Below are 20,502 nucleotides of genomic sequence, written 5' to 3'. Positions count from 1 at the left end.
ATCATGCAGATTTCCAGCATCACAAAGTCCCAGCAACACCTCCGATGCTTGTTTAGGTCGCACCTCTCTGCTTCAAGTTCTATCTTGGGTTGAATCAAGGCAAGCGTTAAAATCGCCACCCCAAATGAGCTCGGCTGGGGCAAAGGCAGAGACTCTGCGCCAAACATCTGAATAGAAAGAGGGGTCGTCTATATTTGGACCATACACATTCACCAACAATACACTCATGCCTCCCAAACTCCCATACAGAAGCGCCACTCGTCCCTGCTCAAACCTCTCCATTTGAATCACATTGAATGGGACACCCTTTTTAATAAGAATTAGCACCCCTCTAGAGTAGGAAGAATAGGAGGATGCAACTTTGGTAGCCACCCAGCGCCCTTCCACATTCTTGACCTACTCAGTGGTTAGTTGAGTCTCATGTAGTAGAGCCACATGCACTCCCATACGGTCCAAATATGCAAACACTGATCTATGTTTTCGGTGTGTTCAGTCCCCGCATGTTCCTGTTGAGGAACTTAATATTATTATTCATGTTGACATGCCATTGTCAATAGTAAAGGTTATCAATATCCTGGTGTACGCAGTGTTCGATTGAGGAATCCAGGTATGTACGGACCTCAGCATGCTTAAAAAAAGCACAATGCAATTCTGCCGCAACTGCAAAGAACCCCCCCAGCCCTTCCATGCCCCACCCACTTCAGCGCCCCAAACTCGCCAAAGCCATCCCATCCCCCCAGAACCCAACTCAGAACAGAGAGAAAACATGCCCAGGAAATAATATTGTGTTGTTACCTGGGCAAGGTAAAAAATCCCTTATTTCTTTGCATTCTGAAAAGACCTGAAAACCCCCCAATTTATTTGTATTCTGAAAACACACCTTTTAGCCTCATATCTTCCTTGTTGAGCCTCTTTGTTGTATTTGCTCGTATCACTGAATTGTTATATTGATTTCATATTATCTTTTATTTGTACAGTTTTCCGTTGCTCTTGTGGCTAGGCATGTCCTGCAGGAATACTTCAAATTAATATTGTGGATGGATTGTTACTGCGAGTCCAGATACTTGTTGTTTCATTGGGCTTGAGGACAAATATTTTTCATTATGAATTTATGGAAAATGCGAGGCTGACAAGACAGCTAAAGCGTTCTCCTTTTCTGACCTAAAGCAACTTTATATCATCGTCATTGTTTAATGGGATTGTTGATAGCCGTGGTTTTGTGTGTGCATAGTGCGTACAAGAGTGGAAGCGATGTAGCTGATGGTATCAGTAAAATGCTCTGGGCTTAGAGGATGACTGCTCATAAACACATATATCTCATTTTGAGTTGATATGGGGAATCACAGCTTGTTCAGCGCTGTCTTTAAGGCTAATTTCTGCTTGCGTAAGGTGGAAAGCGTTTGTAAATTATGGACAAAAGTCAAAGTTCGTGCTGATGCACAGGTTAGGAAGGGTACATACCAGGTGTTGGATGGTCCAAGTAATTGGTGTGTAATTTTCAATAGTCAGAGCAGAGGTCTCCAACCTTTTATGTAATAAGGGATACTTATGCTCAATGAAAATCATCCTCAGCTACTAATATTAGTAAGGTAATAGGGACCTCCCAATCCAATATTGTCAGCAGTGATTACATCAACATTAGGCATAGTTTCCAGCAGTAATGTAAAAAACCCTTTGGCAACTTCCAATTACTATACATGAGTAATACATGAGACAACAATGCCATCCCCGTGGCACCAAGGTGATAATGGGTGATAAATACCTTCAACTTATATTAGCTTGCAGTATGTTTTGAAAATTCAATAATTTTCCCCCAAACATCAGCTTATGAGTTTTGAAAATACACGCATTTTCATCTTGAATACTTTTTTTAATGTTGGTATACATGCAGTAATTCAACCAAACAAAACCTTCTATATTAGTTGCACCCAGGAGAGGTAGGCACTAGTATGAAGTAAAGTTTATTGATTGATTAATTAAAATCTTTACAAAAGGCTCCATTAAAATAATAGCAAATCATTAAAATTACATTTTTGAGTAACAGTAAATCTTAAAATTGTGAACATTCTTTAAAAACTACTTAAAAAGCAAATTCATATGTTCAGAACTAGGGAAAATATATAATCATTGTAATTTCAAAATAGCATATTATTCCAATTTTTTCCATACTATTGTTAAAAATTTTGTCAGGGCAGAGTTAATGGATAGATCGTCTGAGCAAAGGCATTGAATCAAAGCTTGTCTACATGTCCTTATCCCTCTCTCGTTAAATAACCTTTTTAGTATTGATAGTCTTTCATTTCTCAGTTCTGGACAGAGACATAAGAAATGTATTATATTTTCCCCTCCAGATTTGCACAACCTGCACAGTTTGTTATTATCGAGTTTTTTCCATGGTGGTGCGTGGGCTTCACCCGGCCATACTCCAAATCGTGCTTTGATGAAAAGCTGCTTGCTTTTCAATGACCATGCCGTGTCCAAATATTGTTGTGGCCTCTTTTTCGTATAGCCATTTATTATGGGCCACGCATGTTTCCTTTTGACAAAGGTTGCTTTGTCACTTATCATTGATAGTTAATCAGTTGTTTTATTCACAGCTTTTTTGAACGATTCCTGTGTTATAGGAGAGGTCCAAATTCCTCTAACCTCAAATTCCTCCAGAGCCATGTCCAAGTATTTCCAGGCAGGTGATTTATTGTTACCTTCAATTTCTTTCCATAAAAGCTGAGAAATTAAGTTCTCCTTATCATTTTTTACTCTATTCCATACTTTAATAGCATTACCCTTTCGTGCGATCAGCTGGTTATTCAGACCGAATTCCAGCCTGATCTGGGCTTGTGAAGCATTTTTTGGAAGACGGAAAAGGGATTTAAATGTTTTTGAAATAGCGTTATTAATGATCATTGCATCTTTCCCATTTAGAGCCTCGCTGCCATAAGTTAGAGATGGTAATAATTTAGCCGATATCACCTTAAGGAGAGGTTGATAGGTTAGGTTACTCGTTGACTTTTTGATGATCCCAAATGCAGCTGTTAAGGCATTTGCTTTCCTAGTGATATCAAGTTTTTGGGGAGTAAAGTTGCCGTTGTCGTTAAATATGACTCCCAAATATCTATAGGTTTCAACTTGTTCCAAGTTCTCCTTCCCCAGAAACCATTTTGATTTATATTTCCGTCTTGGGTTTTTTGTAATAAGCATAACTTTAGATTTGGTTTCATTTATTACCATATTGTTTTCTGTGGCATATTCCATTGTACGAATTATTAAGCGTTGTAATCCCACCTTTGTGTAACTTAAGAGAATGACATCATCTGCATAAAGTAGGTTTGATATGGTTTTATCGGCAAGCTTGGGCGAGTGAGCATTTGTGTCATTCAAGGCTTCAGTCAGATCGGCTAAAAACAGGTTAAATAATAGTGGAGCCAATACGCACCCTTGCTTCAGGCCTCCTAACGTAGGTATTTCCCTAGTTAGTGACTGACCATTACCGATACGTACTCTAGCCCAAGTATGTGTATGTAGCAGACTGATCAGGAGAAGTAAAAAAGGAGGAATCCCTTGTAGGCATAGTTTTTGCCACAAACGTTCTCTGTCCACACAATCAAACGCTGATTTAAAATCGATAAAGCATAGATACAGAGGTTGCCTTTTTGTAATTGCCTTATCGATTAGGACTGATAGAGCCAAGATGTTAGTAGCTGTTCCTAGACCTTTTATAAAGCCAGTTTGGTTAGGTGGAAGAATGCAGTTGTCCTTTGCCCAGTCTGATAGTTTTGTTAGCAAGATCCCTGCAAAAAGGTTTGCGTCGGTATCCTGTAGAGTTATTAATCGGTAGTTTCTACGCAATGCCTAATCTCCCTTTTTATAGATCGGGGATATTAGGGACCCTCTCCAGGTTTCAGGTATCCTCACTTTCCGGACTACTTCTTTAAAAACCCTAAAAAGATATTCTGCCCATGTGTCTGGGTCCTCCTTATACAGGGCAAAGGGAATACCATTTGGGCTCGGTGCTCCATCTTTCTGTTTTTTTATTTGCTTAGCAATTTGTTCTTTATTAACATCAAGATAATTATCTTGCTTAGGATTTACAGTACCTTTCCATATATAATCGTCTTCGGTTCCAATTTCCGTAGGTTCCGAATTTAGGTGGTGCCCCAGAAATTTCACCCATTCCGTCTCAGTCAGTACTGATAAAACTATAGGTTTGTCAGGTCTTGTTAAGTTATTTATCATCTTCCAAAACTCCCTTGAGTTTCCTTGATTACTGGCATAAAAAATTCTGGTCCAGCGCTCGTTGTTAGCTGTAGTTTTTTCGTTCCAGATTAATTTCCTTAATTTTTGGTTCAAGTCCATTAGTTCAGCTTTTGTATCTTCTTTATTCGGGAGTTTTGTCAGCTCTTTCCTCAGTTTGTTTCGTGTCTGTTTCATTTTTTGTACTGCATACGGAAGGTTAATGTGGGTTTCCTTTTTTTGTATCTGTGTTACATATCTATTACCAGGGTTATTATGGATCGCATTCTGGTTAGGTAGGTTGGATATAAAGCTAACCCATTGATCAATTATTGATGTAGCGGATATTTCTTGGAGACATTCACTAGCCAGTTTTAGTGCAGAGACATTGGTCAGTCATTTATTCTTTGATTTCCAATTTAATTTCCGGAAGTTGGTGGTATCAATTTGACCTTGGGTTGTTAACACCTTGGCTGCTAGGGGGTTTTCCCGCTGGGCGCTGAATCCTCCGTTTTCCCATTGTTCATGACAAGGTCAACTCGTCATAAGCACAGGGCAGGTAAAACCCATGACGAGTTGACCTTGTCATTAGCACTGAAGGGGTTAAATAGGATTGATATTTTATATTCTTAAATGATGTGGTTATTATTTGCTGACTGTGGTCACTCTCTGGGACCCTCTTTAAACAATACGTAGTACAGTTGTTAAAGATATTCAACGATGCCAAGGTATAATCAATTCGAGATTTCACATTTTGAGTATAGCAAGACCATGCTGGAGGAGAATCAGTTGGAAATCTACCATTGAGTATCCGTAGTCCCAAAGCTTCCATATCCTTCACTAAATTTAAACCTAATCGATTTTGTCTCGGTTTGGGTTTGGTCTCTGTTACTTGAGCTGGAATTAGCCATTGGCGATCTTGGGACTGTGTCACATCATCTCTTGTGAACGATATTAACAAGTTTAAATTGAAATCTCCTGTAATAATAAAATCCATAAATGGGTCCTCTATCCTTTGCTCTACTACGTAACTGTAGAGAGTATCACACATTGTCTTTCTAGAGTTATATGTTGGCGGAATGTATATATTGACCAATTTTAACATTTTGACTTGGTTATATATCTTGTATTTTAACAGTACAGTCTGGATATTGCAGTTGTTTGTAACCAATTGGATATGTTCTGCATTTAAGTCAATTGAAATGAATATTGCCAGGCCGCCGCATGGGCGACCATAATTGCTTTGCTTAATTGCAGGTTCAAAGTATCCTTTATATCAATGAATAACAAACGGAGATATTGCCCAGGTCTCTTGTAATAGGATTATTTGATAACTTTTTAATACCTTGGATATACGCTCCAGCTTTTTGCCTATCCCGTTTATATTCCAAGAGCAAATTGTTACAGTATCTCTACCGTCATTTAAGTTTTTCACTGTTATTTTTGGATTTGCTTGTCATTGATTGTCATTTCCATGTAAGGCCATCGTAATCCATGTCTCATTTATTCCGTTTTCCTTCGCCCCCTTTTTGTTGCCCAATGGACTTGCAAGGCTTTGATCTATTTTTTGTATTGGATTTTTTAGTACAGAAAAGGGTTGTAGCCCTTTTTTTCCTTCCTCAAAAATTGGCTTATTTTTTGCTTTTATAAATGGTGTAGGGTATTCCTTAGGGGCAACTTTACTGACCACTATTCCCCAACTACGAAAAGTATGTTCTTCCTTCATGATTTGGTCAGCTACAGAAGGAGGTGTTACTGTCATTAATGTTAATGGCAGTAAACTTTCTGGGTTTTGTAAAAAGCCAACACATTCAATTGCACTAGTTGTCAGATTTGCTAGAGATGGGACCGATTTAAATGGGCACAAAAGATTGCCTCTGTTTAGTATATCTTGACGTCCTCTAGACTCATATACAGGTTTGAAAATTAGTTGTTCCGTCCGTTGATTTACCAGGACCATTTCGCTGCTATTAGTTTGAAGTTGATTAACTATGTTTATCATTCGTTTATTGTTACCACTTCTAACTATTACTATCTGTTCCAGTTTTTTTGTTTGAGTTAAGCACACTCTGTTCATCTTTTGCATCTGCTAATTTTCCTAGTTCGCAGGTTGGTGGATGGTTTACGTGTATTTCCTCATTACAATTTAGTTTTGTTATTTGTTGTTCCCCATTGTCAGCATACAGTATGCCTGGATTCTTTTTTTCTACTTCAGCTTTATTTATTTCCGATTTTGTATAACTAATTATATAGTCTCTTTTTGAATGTATTCCATTAAGGCTATCCTTCTTGGGGATGTCTTCAATGCTGCCAGTTCTAGACTTATGACCAATGGGCTCCCTTAATAGGAAAATGTTCCCGACATCGGGCGCTTTATCAAGTGTTTTATCATCTATATCACTTTCATTTACTTTATCTTTTGCAGTCTTCTTTTTCTGGCTATTTTTTGTATTCTTATGATTCCCGTGTTGTACAAAGATATCAAAATACTTAGTTTGAGTTTCAATGGGTTTTATTGATGTGTTGTTACCTCTATCCATTTTCTCTCCAGTTACTTCTTTTAAGGGTAACTTCCCCTTATTGATCCTATTGTAACTTATTTCCTCATACAATTCTGGATTTTTTTGATCCTGCACCCTTGCTTTATTACGTGCTTTGCGTAGTTTTTTCTTATGCCTCTTTGTCATTGTAAATGGTATAGTTACAAGATCAGATTCGTCCTCATCTTCCTTTACATCCTTTTCATCCTTTTCCGCATTTTTCTTTTCCACTACTTGATTGATTGGTTTCTCCTTTATGGCAGGAATGACGTCCTGTCCAATATTTTGTAACATTGGAGCGGATGATCGATTTTTAATATCTGAGTCACGTTGGTCTGGTGGGGAATCCGATTTTGTATGCTTGTTTTCCGTTGTGGGACAAGTACCTTCTTCGTCAGCTGATTTTCTACTCTCCTCCCTATGGAGACTTAACTTAACATCCTCCAGTATGGTACTAATAATTTCCGGTATTGATGTTAGTTTATTAATTATCGGAACAAAAGCCCATTCTATGTAAGAGGTTGATGGATCTGCTTGAACTCTAGTTATCAGGCAATTAGGGTCAGCTAGTTTAAGATCTATACCAGCGACTGCTTTTGCCATTGTTCCTAAGATTTCAATTTGTATGTCCATTTTATTTGACTGAAGTGCCAATGCTTCTAGGGTGAGTGATGATGTTTGATAAAAGATATCCCAGATAGAGCCCAAATCCTGATTTTCTATGGTTTTAGTGTTTTTATTCACCCGTGATTCTTGTTTTGAACAAGGGGAATTTTTTCGGTTGGATTTGTTATAGGCATCAGATTGTACTAAGTGTTCTGTTTCAGAGTCCCGTCTTAGTTGGATTTCTATGGGTTGTATTATTTCTGTGCCCAGACCTGCTTTATCAGATTGTATAACCTGGTTAGTATCCGGGTTAGTAGGCAATAATTTTAACGCTTCTTTCTCCTGGGTGCTCTGATCGTTGGAGATAGTTTGAAAATTTGTAGCTTCGAAATTTGCTGAAGGTATGGCTATCTCCGACAAGGAAAAAGCAGATTCTTTTTTTATTAATTGGACTTCCAGGACGGAGTCATCCGATACATTCTGGTTGTCTATTGTCAATACTAAATTTTGAGCGATCTTTTTCCTTATTTCCACGTTTACCTCTATTGGCAGACTTAATGGCTTAGTTATTGTTCCAAATTCCGTGGTCGATTTTTCATGTAAGAAAGATGTTTTTTGGTGCTCTAGAGTATTTCCATCATCAAGGTCACTTATGCATTTTATATCCTGGTTAATAGCTTGCATAAAGGTTTCATTTGTTAACATCACTGATTTATAAGACTCATTTTCTCCATTTGTTATTGATTCCTTAGAGCTCTGGAGATCTTGATTTTGTCTGGATTATCGAATCATTACTTTCTGGGTACTAATGGGCTTAATAGGTGTCTGTAGATTACCTATTTGTGGATCACTTTGTATTGACATTAAAACCCCTGTTGGATCTTTTAGAAAATCAAATTTTTGAGGGGTTTTTGTGCTTTTCTCAAACATCCTTGCAATTGGAGATATAAGCGTCTGATTTGATTCATTTGGTTGTGCCTTTGTTTTTTTTAGTATGTTTAATACTTTAGATTTACGTGCCCTTCGCACAGGAGGACCCAGTGGCCTTTCTTTCCCTGAGCGCATTGTTTGCTATCTTTATTTGCCTTTATTTATCTCGCTTATTAGAAGTATCCAACCCTGCTGACTTACTGTTCACTGTAGGATCGTGGGCTCACCTCCACCTTTGCTGCACTGCACGTTGGAAGACCAATCAAGCACAGGCTCGGGCACACACGACCGCAATCCAACTCCCGGCCTGTCCTTCCCAAGCCCGCAAAAACCACATCCACCACACGCCAGAAGCGCCAGAAGCCCCAAAGCGCCGGTACCAAAACGGAGCAACAAGGTGTCGTGGCGCGGCGTGGTGTACCTGGTAGCAGGGCAGACAGCAAAATGGAGAGCAAAATGGGGAGGGGGGAGGAACTCAAATCCGGCCAAACCAGCAGACCAAACCAAATCCAAATCCAAATCCAAATGACCGCAACCGTAGCAGGCAATTCTGCAATCTTCAATCTTCAATCAGGAGCTTTAATCAGTAGCTCAAGGCCATACTCCGCTATGTAATCCTCTGTAATCCTTATCCTGAACTTTTGAGTGTTTTGAGGAGTGTTAAAGTACCTCACCACACTCACCACACTCAGCAGGCGTTCTGGCTCATGCAGCAGCTCGCAGACCATGTCTCAATAATGGGGGGGGGGGCAGGCCAGCCAAGCCAGCCAGGAAGGGAGGGAGGGCACCAAACAGAAGACCAAGCCAACAGGTCCCAATCTCCCAATCCCAGCTTGCAGTTCCGCGTCTCAGCTGCCCTCAGCTCTCGGCCCCTCGGTGGTTACCCCTGCTGCGACGGCTTAGCAGCGGTGGCGTTGTCCTCCTCGGCGTTCAGTGATTACGCCCAACCGCACCGCAGCCCGCTCTGCTCCTCACTCACTAGCACGACGTTCGGCTGACTGGAAAACATGGAGTGGATTCCTGACAGTTGAATGTAAACTCAATGCCAGCTGCATAAGGAACAAGCCTAGTAGCTGGAGAGCTACTAGTAGCTCGCAAGCTACTCGTTGGAGACACCTAGGTTAGAGTTTAAAAGTCCGTCTTCCTGAAGAACGGTTAATCTATAGTTCATGTTCATGTTTGGGTTCTGGAACTCAAAGGTATTGGTGTAAGAGTTTTGTGGTCAGTGGTGGCAAAAGTGGAATGATCTTACTGACTTGATAGTGTGAAAGTAAATGTTCTTGTTAAACCAGATGTTTCTGGGAAAGATGAAGCGGAAATTAACAACGTGCCAGAGAAGAGGCTGCTAAATTTAATTTCATATAATATTGGCCATAATGTTGGTCTGGGCAGGAGGATCATTCTCAGTGTGCTAAAATGCATGCTGTCATTGTCATGTATGTAGATTACCTCAAGTTGAAGAGTGTGACATTTGCTAGCTAACATAAAGACAAGTTTCAATTCTAGTAGCCATACACCTCTTAGAAAAGCACTACCCCTGACCCAACAGTTTGTCAATGACCATCTCCCAATAGTTGTGTCTTTCCTGGGGCCGAGTGCTTCCCCGCTAACCTCTCCATTGCTCTCATGCCAGGTTCCTCTGTACACATAACCAACACATGCATACATACAAGGGAACGATGGAGAGGATTACACATAACCTTTCTGTTTTTTGCTCAATAGCCAATCAAAGCAATACCAATAACAGTAGTACGTTACGTGTTACAAATGTTTCCAAGGGAAAAATGAAAACACAAGAAAACCAACCTTATTTTATACATGTTGAGTGTTACACGAAGCTTCAAGCTAATATAAAATTGTGTCTATGTTTGATTAAATGAAACGGTTAATACATTCAGGATTACATAGTGGTTTATAATACTGCATAACATAGGAGTACATGCACATGATACACATTTTAAGGTTATTTTCACCTTGTATTTCTTTAACCACAGTCTTGTTTTACATAATACCAAGTCTGACACATTTGTCTCCATTAAACTCCTGTCTAATTGAGGTGGAAAATTAGGAGAAACCAAATTTGACTCTCTTGATACATGTAGCTGTCCTCCAAATACTCACTACTTTGCCCTTGCAACTGTTAAAGAAATACTAAAGATTACCGCTTGACCTGTATTACTTCTTATGTGCTTGGTAAGTGCTGTTGGTTCGGTTCCATTAGTTATAAAATGCTACATATACATGGATTTTCGTAAGATCAAGTTTATTACATATTTTTCAAAGAATCTTATATTTCATAATTGTTGATTGTAAAACCGCATACATATTTAGAACGTCTACTAATACATTGTAACAGTTCTTTCCATGTATTGTGACATTACTGTTATATCAAAGATAAAGATATATTTTTGTAATTTCTATAAAAACAAAATATCACCATTGCAAAGAACTGCCCTCATAACCAATCCTCTCACTCTAACATCCATTGAAACTCAAAAACTACCATACTCAAGAATCATACCGCGTCCCAGCAAACTACACATACATAAGAACAGACAACGGCAGAAACACAGATTGAATTTTAGACTGTTAAAGTGTTGCGGGCTGGGATCTGCTTTCCAACAGGCGGTCCACGTACTTTTCAATGTGGGCATATGCTACTGCCAACTATCTTCTTCAGGACCACACAACAATATAATGACTTCCAGAGGTAGGTATAAAGGGAAGAATTACAGTTTTCAATAATCATCCCTGTTACTTAGAAACGCCTATCCATATAGGTCATGTCCAAATTCAGAGGCTAAGCCTCACTCATATTTGAGTAAAGGTTAACTTTCAACTGCGTCCTATCACTGGGGCGAGCCTTATTCCTAGGCAGGATCCTAACTAGGTTAGAATCATATATATATTACCTACTGGCGGTCTCCAGTAGGTAGTTATAGTTAGGACCTCGTTTCGATTCAAAAAAGCGTTTTTATTTTTGCCAATATCTTTTGCGTAGTTTGACGAATCTTTGCGAAATTTTCAAACCTAATGGGGCGCTCCTGTCAGCTCCTGTCTTGTAAGTTTTGGGGTGATTCGTCCAGCAGGGGCCGAGCAAAAAAGGAGGTCCCAAACCACGTTTTCCTCATGTTCATTTCCATAGGAAAAATTTGAACAGGCTACAGCCTGAACTGCTGAACGGAATTACCCCAAATTTGGCAAAAAAGGTAGCTCTTGGTTCAGAAAGCGACCTTTTTAGGTCTCGTGGCGTTACCGGAGACCTATTGTTACCGACGCAGCTTTCCAGGAGACAGAACCTGGCCACCCGCATGGCGATCGGAGCTGTGGTGGTCTCCTGGGAAGCTCCAACGCATGCGCACACACAGAGACACACACACGAGCGCCCACGCACGCAGGCACACATACATAGAGACACACCCCCCCGTCGCACACATACACACACGCGCGCACACACACGAGTGCACTGAGCCCCCCCGCCGTCGCACACATACACACACGTGCACACACACACACACACACGAGTGCACCAAGACCCCTCCTACAACTAAGGCCCACTTACTGTCACTCCGGACTTCAATCGCCACCGGGGCTCTCCCTCGGGCATGGGAGCCTCGCGTCTCCACTGCTCCTCTCCTCGCCAGGCACTCCGTGGGCGCGGGCTTTGTGGTTCTCAAAATCCGGACCCTGTTGTTCTCCCGATATCGAGGTCCAATACCCGTGTCACAAAACCTCAACGTAACGAGACGATTTTGGTGTCTACGAACCGATAATGATTAGGACATCATTCCTATGTATTTGCGTTACAATCGAGGGTTGCCAACACCCCTAAATCACAGTTTCCGTCCCATCCCTTAAACTCCATTTTGTGAACGGCATCCATCTTGCATCTTGCCCTCATGATAAGTCAATTAAAGGTCGAGCTTGATCCAAATAGACACGTCCACCTTTCGTGACTTTCCCCTGACCTGTCCCAACTGACTCCACTGTCTTCGGCCAAACCTGTTTAGGCAGCTCCTCGCCCAGTGGCCGAATGCGATAGCATCTATGCATAACATTCCACGAACCATTCACTACATACAGACCATGCCTTCTGCAAACATGCACCTGTCCACGTTCCTTGTTTATGGCCAGTTTTATGACTGGGTTGTACCTTTCTTTATTGAGTTTCATCGATATCTGATGGGAGTTCCAGGCCTAACTGGGTAATCTATCAACGAACTGGACATCTAAAATATGGGCTTGCTTACATGACTTCGCTCTTTGTATTATTGTAGAAGTATGTATATTGCCGTACCATAAACTCAAGAATTCTTGTTTGAAGCCATGTATCATGTATATAAGGAGAAGGCTGGTTCTGTAAAAACGAACAGTCTCCCAAGAACCTACTCCCCGTGTGGTGTACTTCTGGGACACGTGTTACTTGGTAGCTACCAATAAACCTTGATCTTTGACTGCGACTAGAAGACTCCGTGTTTCTGTGGTCCGGAACAAGGGAGAACTCAGAGGTCTTCGGGTGTTGTCCCCTGACGCCAGCGGGTTCCTAAAAACCCGTTACCTCAGTTTCCCAAGACGGAAGTCCCGCCCCATGAAAGGTTTCGTTTACGCTCATTGTCCAGTGCGCGCGGAGGGGGAAGCACCTTCAGGTCGAGTTTGTGCTATTGTAATTGAATTTATATAGCGCTTACTACCAGTGATGAGGCGTGAAAAGTGCTTTTCAGCGAGCCATACGCTACATCGGAAGCCAAAAAGGATTAGTGAAGAATTAGAATCGGGAAATATGAAAAAAGATAGTGCTGTATAAAACGGCAAAAAAGTATAAATGCACAGAATCTGAGGGGCTCATCCTTTACCGGTGTTCTGGCCCCAGAGAAATAAATTGCATGCATTGTTTCCTCAAGATGCCTACCCAGCGCATTGCTGATATTTTAGCAGAAAAAAATTAAGCCACTTTTGTTAATAAGCGAGTGCCAGTAGGACAGTTCTCTCACTTGTTAAACATTTGTTTAGTAAGGACTGCTTAGCAAAGCCTTTGAATTTGGCGAGCAGATGTGCTGTATTTTAAAAAAAAAAGTTTTAATGCCCAGCAGATGCCAAAAAAAGCAGTGGCAAAGCCAATAAATCATGCCCGCAAGAGCTATTGGCAATGCTTTGCAGTGTGCTAAAACGAATTCTGGATTATAGGAAGCACTATAAAGCAGCCAGGGTTAATGCACTTAAAAAAATAACATACATTAGAGCGTGATCCATGCTAGTCCCTTTTTATTTTTAATATTGGCCATGCTGCACCGCAGCAACATCTTTACAGCATGGCTACAAATAATTTACAAACTCGGCAATGCCCATACTGTAGTGTACAGCATGAGCAAAAAGTCGCTGGCAGGGCTTATAGTCTCAAAGGCGAAACCTATTGGCTTGGGGACTCCACCACTCATCACTCGGGGACACTACCACTCATCACTAGGGGGCACCACCACATCACTCGGGGGCACCACCACATCACTCGGGGGCACCACCACATCACTCGGGGACACCACCACATCACTCGGGGACACCACCACATGACTCAGGGGCACCACCATGGATTTTATTGTATATGGCCTGGCAGCCCCATTCCTAGAAGGAGATGGTGAATGGTCTTCTTTTTGCACGTTATTTATGGCTGCCACCACTTCCTGGTTTGGAGTGTTGGCAGCCAATCAGAGTGACGCTCGTTCCCGGGAGGAGTCTCGACTCCTCGGTGCTCAGATAAGTTTTTTTTTTATTTCTCAGGAACTACCGAACGGATTTACGGCATTTAAAAACAAGCATTTGCAATGCAATATTGTTATTGTTATTGTTATTATGGGTTTATATAGCGCCGGGTCACCTACAGGTCTCAGGGCGCTTTGACCACAGAACATAACATCCGAGATATAAACGGTGGAGTGCCTAAGCTAGACTGAGTGCTGTTCTGAACAAGTTGGTCTTCAAGGCTTTCCTGAAGCGGAGTAGATTCCCCTCCTTTCGGAGTGTTTCAGGCAGGGCGTTCCAAAGGTTCGGTAATAAAACCGAAAAAGATCTCCCTCCCATTGTGGCCAGCTTAAAACGAGGACATACAAGGAGTTTGGCATCAGAGGACCTGAGATTTCTTTCCGGTCTATATATCTCGATCCGTTCCTTGATGTAGGTCGGGGCCTTCCCGTAGATGGCTTTGTGGGCTATGCAGAGGCCTTTAAAAACAGACCTCTGTCCAGTTGGTAGCCAGTGTAGACTTTTTAATAGTGGAGAGGCATGCGTTCTCCTCGGAAGGTTGAAGATAAGTCTAGCGGCGTCATTTAGGACTACCTGAAGTCTGTTTGTTAGCATTTTTGGCAGGCCTAGGTAGAGCGCATTGCCATAGTCGAGCCTTGACACTATGGTGGCCGAGACCACTGTGCGTAGCATCGACTGGGAGAGAAGAGGGACTAGTTTGCGCAACTGTCTTAGAAGACCTGTACAAGTGCCGACCACGGTGGAAACCTGGTTGGTCATTGAGAGGCCACTGTCCAATTTAATACCCAGGCTTTTGACCGTGGCTGCTGGCTGTGGGGTTGGGCCCAGCTCCTGGGGCCAGTACATATCGCTCCAGGAGGAGCACTTAGATGGTATTATCAGCACCTCTGTCTTTTCCGGGTTAATTTTGAGCTGGTTGGTGGACATCCAGTGGACCGTGTATCTAAGTATATCCTGCGCGTGTGCCTGGGCTTGTGCTGTGTCATCTATGCCCAGCAGCAGCTGTGTATCGTCAGCATAATTAAACACCCGGCAGCCCATCCCCGCTAGTGTGTTGATCAGGGGCTGTAGATATATGTTAAACAGGAGTGGGGATAGTGCTGAGCCCTGGGGGACGCCACAAGTCAGACTTCCCACTCCTGATACACTATCTCCCATCTGGATTCTCTGGGTTCTCCCAGATAGAAATGATTCCAGCCACCGAAGGGCTAAACCCTGAATCCCGAACCCAGCCAGCCTATTCAGCAGGATGGGATGGCTGACAGTATCGAACGCCGCTGATAGGTCTAACAAAATCAGGGCGCTCGGTCTTTTACTGTCAGCCATCCTTCTGAGCTCATCCAGCACCGAGAGCATGGTAAATTACATGAAGGAGAAGGTAGATCTGCCCCGTAATTGATCAAATGTAGGCTCAGTTAGAGTCCAGAATCTTCAAAAGTCACCCATTTTAGCGCTCACCAATTACTCAAGACCGTATACAATTTAAGCAGAAGCACTTTTATAGAAAATATATCATTTTTATTCTTGCATAATTCATATATTTTTATACATAACATAATTGTACAAACTCATTTTTTTTGAAAATTTCATGATTATAAGGTAAAAACATCTATGTATATACACAACCCGTCATCCTTCCAACATTCAAACTTCAACAAATTCATACATCGCAACCAATCATACTCATACAAGGCTCATTCAAACATTCTGCTCAGATGGACTTTGAGGTAAATTGCTCTGAGAACATCCTGAATATTCCTCTCAGCCATAGGGAGAGCATGACCAACTCGGTGCTGTGGTGTGCACGAAAGCCTGCCTGCCTCTCATGGAGTAGATGGTTAGACTCCAGATAGCTTGACATAGATTTTAGTACATGTTGCTCAAGTACTTTAGACAGGAAGGGCAGCTGGGATATGGGTCGATAATTTTTTAAGGCATTAGGATCTACCCCCACTTTTTTTAGCAGCGGTCTTACACGAGCTTCTTTGAAGCTAGTGGGGAGCCTGCCAGTACTCAGGGATTTATTCAGTGTAGCTAGAATATGGTCCTCTAGACTTGGGCCTGCCAAGCAAAAAATGCTTGGGGGGCATGGATCCGCTGGGGAGCCAGATTTTGTCTTTCTCATCAGTGACTCAAGGGTTAGTGAATCCATGGGGGGAAATGATAATAAGCAGCTGACCGTTGGATTTAGGTCGATATGCTGCTCAGTTAGGCTACACCCCGTGCTTTTTATCTCGCGCCTGATAATGTCAACCTTATCCAGCAAATATTTCTGGAAGGTGTCACAGTCTAAGCTACTTTCTGCATCCTGGGCTCTTTTTGTTAGTTCCTTCAGGATTTGAAACGTTTCCTTTTGAACATTATTCGCCCTATTTATACGGACCTCATAGAATGCGGCTTTAGTTGTCCGGATAGATTTTTTGTAACTACGGAACGCCGTCTTGTATTGTTCGCAAGTGGCTATATCCTTATTCCTCCTCCAGTTTCTCTCTATGTTACGCAAGGCCTTCCTTTGGTCCCTCAAGGCGGGTGTGAACCAAGGGGCTCCCTTTTTCCCACTGTTTTTTGTCTGAAGTTTCTCAGGGGCTACCTGATCAATGGCCTTTACCAAATAGTCCATCATGTCTTTACAATCCTGATCTACATCTTGATTAAGCATTATCGGCTGGGCAATTCCTCTGAGTGATGTAGTCAGTGTATGTTGGTCTACGTTTTTCCACTGGCGGGTCAGTCTGGTTTTAGGTACTAGACGTGAGGGTATGGTGTCCAAGGGGATGTCACAGTAGATCAGATGGTGATCTGACCACATACAAGGGAGTATTCCAGCTAGTACCACCCTGAGATCTGTGGTCCATATTAGATCTAGGGTGTGGCCTTTTATATGGGTGGGAGCATTTACAAGCTGCCTGAAACCTAGAGAAGACATAGTTGTCTCTAGGGTGTTGGCTGCTGGCTGTTTCCTATCTTTGTCCCAGTGAAAATTGAAGTCTCCTGTGACTATGATGTTTCTATATCTGGAGCACATGTCGGATGCGTAGGTCATAAAGGAGTCATTAAAACCTGGGGTTGCGTTGGGAGGGCGATAGACTGTGAGAACTGTAACACACATGTTATCAAACATAATTTTTATCGCCAGCAAGTCGGCCAAGTCCGCCAGTATTTTAGTCACTGCTAGATGTTTTTTAAAAATTATTGCCACCCCTCCCCCTCGGGTGTTCCCTGTGCGATTCTGCCAGTGGATGTCATAATTTTCAGGGACAGCAGCTATGATGTCTGGTAGGGAGTTATCCCCCATCCAGGTCTCGGACAAGGTCAGGATGTCAATGTTTTCGCCCTGTAGTAGAGTGTAAATCTCGAGGCTGTGACGGCATAGCGACCTAGTGTTAAGGCTGACAAGCTTTAAAATATGCGGGGGGCTCGGGACATACCTATCAGCGGTGCCTGAATAGATAGTTCCTCGATGCGAGTGAGTGTAGCCAGGTCTAATGATGTCATGGCCCCATTTAGATGGCGGATTTCCTCACCAGAGTATATAAGCCGTTTGGTGGGGGGCCCTGCCCCTGCGCCCTTCCGTGCGCAGACGGGCAGGACTCTGGCACGACTCCGGAACAGGTCCGGCGCGTCCGCTGACCGCGTCCGCTGAGCGGAGACATAGCCGACCGTTTTTATACTGGCAACTACAGCCCAACCAAAGATGGCCGCCACGTAATCCGGGACCCGGGGCTTCACCAGCCCTGCCGAGCACCTAGGGATCGTGGGAAGAGGGAAATAGCAGCCCTCACGCTATAGTGCCAATTCCCCAGGTAAACTACTGTCTTTCAAGAAAATTATATCTTTCTGGAAAGCGCGTGGTCAAAAGTGCAATAGTGCAAAGCAGCGAGGGGAAATTTTAAAAAAGGGGTCGGACACAATAGGTCTTGCAGCATTAAAGTTTGAGTTACTGGCATTGTAAATGACAATGCTTTACATTAATTTTTTTTCTTTAATTTGCAATTGGTATATAAACATTGTTTGTGAATGGTTAGCTGTTGCTTCTGCTAAGCAAAGTTGGCAGTAATATAGAGTGCTAGTCTTGCTTGTTATAAGCATGCTGATTTAAAGCATTCTGATACCCGCGGGTAAAGTTTGCGCCCTATAAAAGTGAAAACTAATAAATAAATAAAAAAAAAGCCTACATGTACCACGTCCACCAGACCATAAACAACCGAGTCACAAGAAAAAGAGTGAAAAAAGGTTGAGAAACAAGAAAAAGGGGCAGTGTAGAAACACCCTGACCCCCTAGGCCTGCTTAGGGTGGTCCCACGGGGACCCCCCAGGCCCAAAAAAAGCTTTTTAGTTTAAAAAAGATCAGCAGAATTTGTGCTGGGTTCGCAAATCTGTAAGCCCCCGGGTGGGCCAGGTGTGGGTGGTAATGACATTATATAGCGAGGGCCAGCCACCTCCCCGGGGCTATACTACTTTATATGCGGGGTACACGCCCCCCGCGGGCCCATGGACTGCCACCTCACCGGGTCTTGTTTTAATAAGAGGCGGGGGACCTCTCAGGCCCCCCCCGGACTGCCACCTCCCCGGGGCTTAATTTACATAGGCATCCGGGGGCACGTGTCCCCCTGCGGCCACGGGGACCACCAGCTCCCCGAGACTACAAAATGATTAAATAAATCGGTGTGGGGGCTTCACGGACCCCCCCCCCCCGAGCCCAGGGTCCGCCACCTACCCGGGGCTTTCGTAAGTTATTTGCGCGGGGACGTCGCGGGCCCCACCAAGCCCGGGGGACCACCACCTCCACGGGGCTTTAGAAAGATTGAGAGGACCTCAGGACACAAAAAGACCTTATCGCCCCACCAGCTGTGCGCCTAGAGGCGCGTTTGCAGAGTGGTGTAAAAAGGGGCATGGCCTCGGACCACCTCTCTGCAATCCAGCTTTGTGGAGCTTGTTGGAGGTAACTGGGTGGATAGTTGGCCACCAGGGACCCTCAGTATTTAAGGGGACTTAATCCCCCAACTTAAAACGCGCCAGGGGGTGCGTTTACAGAGTGGTGGAGAAAGGGGGCGTGGCCTGTGTCCACCTCTCAGCAATCTCACTGTGGGGCTTACTGGAGCTAAGAGATAGGCTAGTTGGTCCCTAAAAAACGTCACGGACAATTGTTTTTTTTTTAAGACATACTTTTAGGAATACATATCCCATAATGCCTCATTATGGGCAACATGGGCTACCTATATATATATATATATATATATATATATATATGATGGAAGTATGACTCACCCAACTGTGATCAAGACTTCGCAGTGGAAACGCGTTGGTTGTGTGATTAAAGGACTTTGAAATATAAACTCCTATAGTGCGGCATCATTCTTTTGTTAGAACAAAATTTACGTGGGCTTGATTCCACCCTGTATGCTGGCACCAGTAGTAGGGTCACTTTGCTGGTTTGTGTGTAGAAGTATGTATTTATGTGTGTGTGTGTGTGTGTATATATATATATTTAAAAAAACGCACTCGCGCACAAGGTGCTCTTCCCCACAAGCTTTATTCAGGTATGGTTTGTCGCGCTTGTCTGTAATTATTCACGCCTGACTGAGCCCGAAGCGTTTCGATAATTATCTTCCTCGGAGGCTCACACAGTCAGGAGTATGCAGCAGTAAGTTCCCCGAGTTGTTGTTCGGCAAATATCGCGCGCTTAAATAGGCGATTCCGTATGAGAACACGCTGCCTTCTGGGAGTCGGAGTTCTTATTTTCCCACAATGGTTGCATACTCGATGTAGCGTTTAAAAAAAAAGGTCCTCAAATGAACCCCGGCAGTAGCGGCTCTCCTCAATCCATACTTGTGCCCCACGATTGAACCGGCTGTCCATAGGTTCTGTGGCCCCTCGCCAAGGGGTGGTGCGGTTCAGCGGCAGGACGGCCGCTAATACTTCCAGCTCCTTGGGGAATTGTCCATCAAACAAACCGCACCTGCGCACAAGGTGCTCTTCCCCACAAGCTTTATTCAGGTATGGTTTGTCGCGCTTGTCTGTAATTATTCATGCCTGACTGAGTCCGACGCGTTTCGATAATTATCTTCCTCGGAGGCTCACACAGTCAGGAGTATGCAGCAGTAAGTTCCCCGAGTTGTTGTTCGGCAAATATCGCGCGCTTAAATAGGCGGCTCTGTATGAGAACACATTGCCTACTGGGAGTCGGAGTTCTTATTTTCCCACAATGGTTGCATACTTGATGCCGGGGTTCATTTGAGGACCTTTTTTTTTAAAAAAAAAACGCTACATCGAGTATGCAACCATTGTTGGAAAATAAGAAGGCAACGTGTTCTCATACAGAGTCGCCTATTTAGGCATGCGATATTTGCCGAAAAAACTTACTACTGCATACTCCTGACTAAGTGAGCCTCTGAGGAAGAGAATTATCGAAACGCTTCGGGCTCAGTCAGGCGTGAATAAT

This window comes from Lissotriton helveticus, chromosome 2_2 (genome assembly GCF_964261635.1).
Source record: "Lissotriton helveticus chromosome 2_2, aLisHel1.1, whole genome shotgun sequence".
Lineage (NCBI taxonomy): Eukaryota > Metazoa > Chordata > Amphibia > Caudata > Salamandridae > Lissotriton > Lissotriton helveticus.
The sequence above is the reverse complement of the archived record's forward strand: the minus strand, read 5'-3'. Positions refer to the sequence as shown.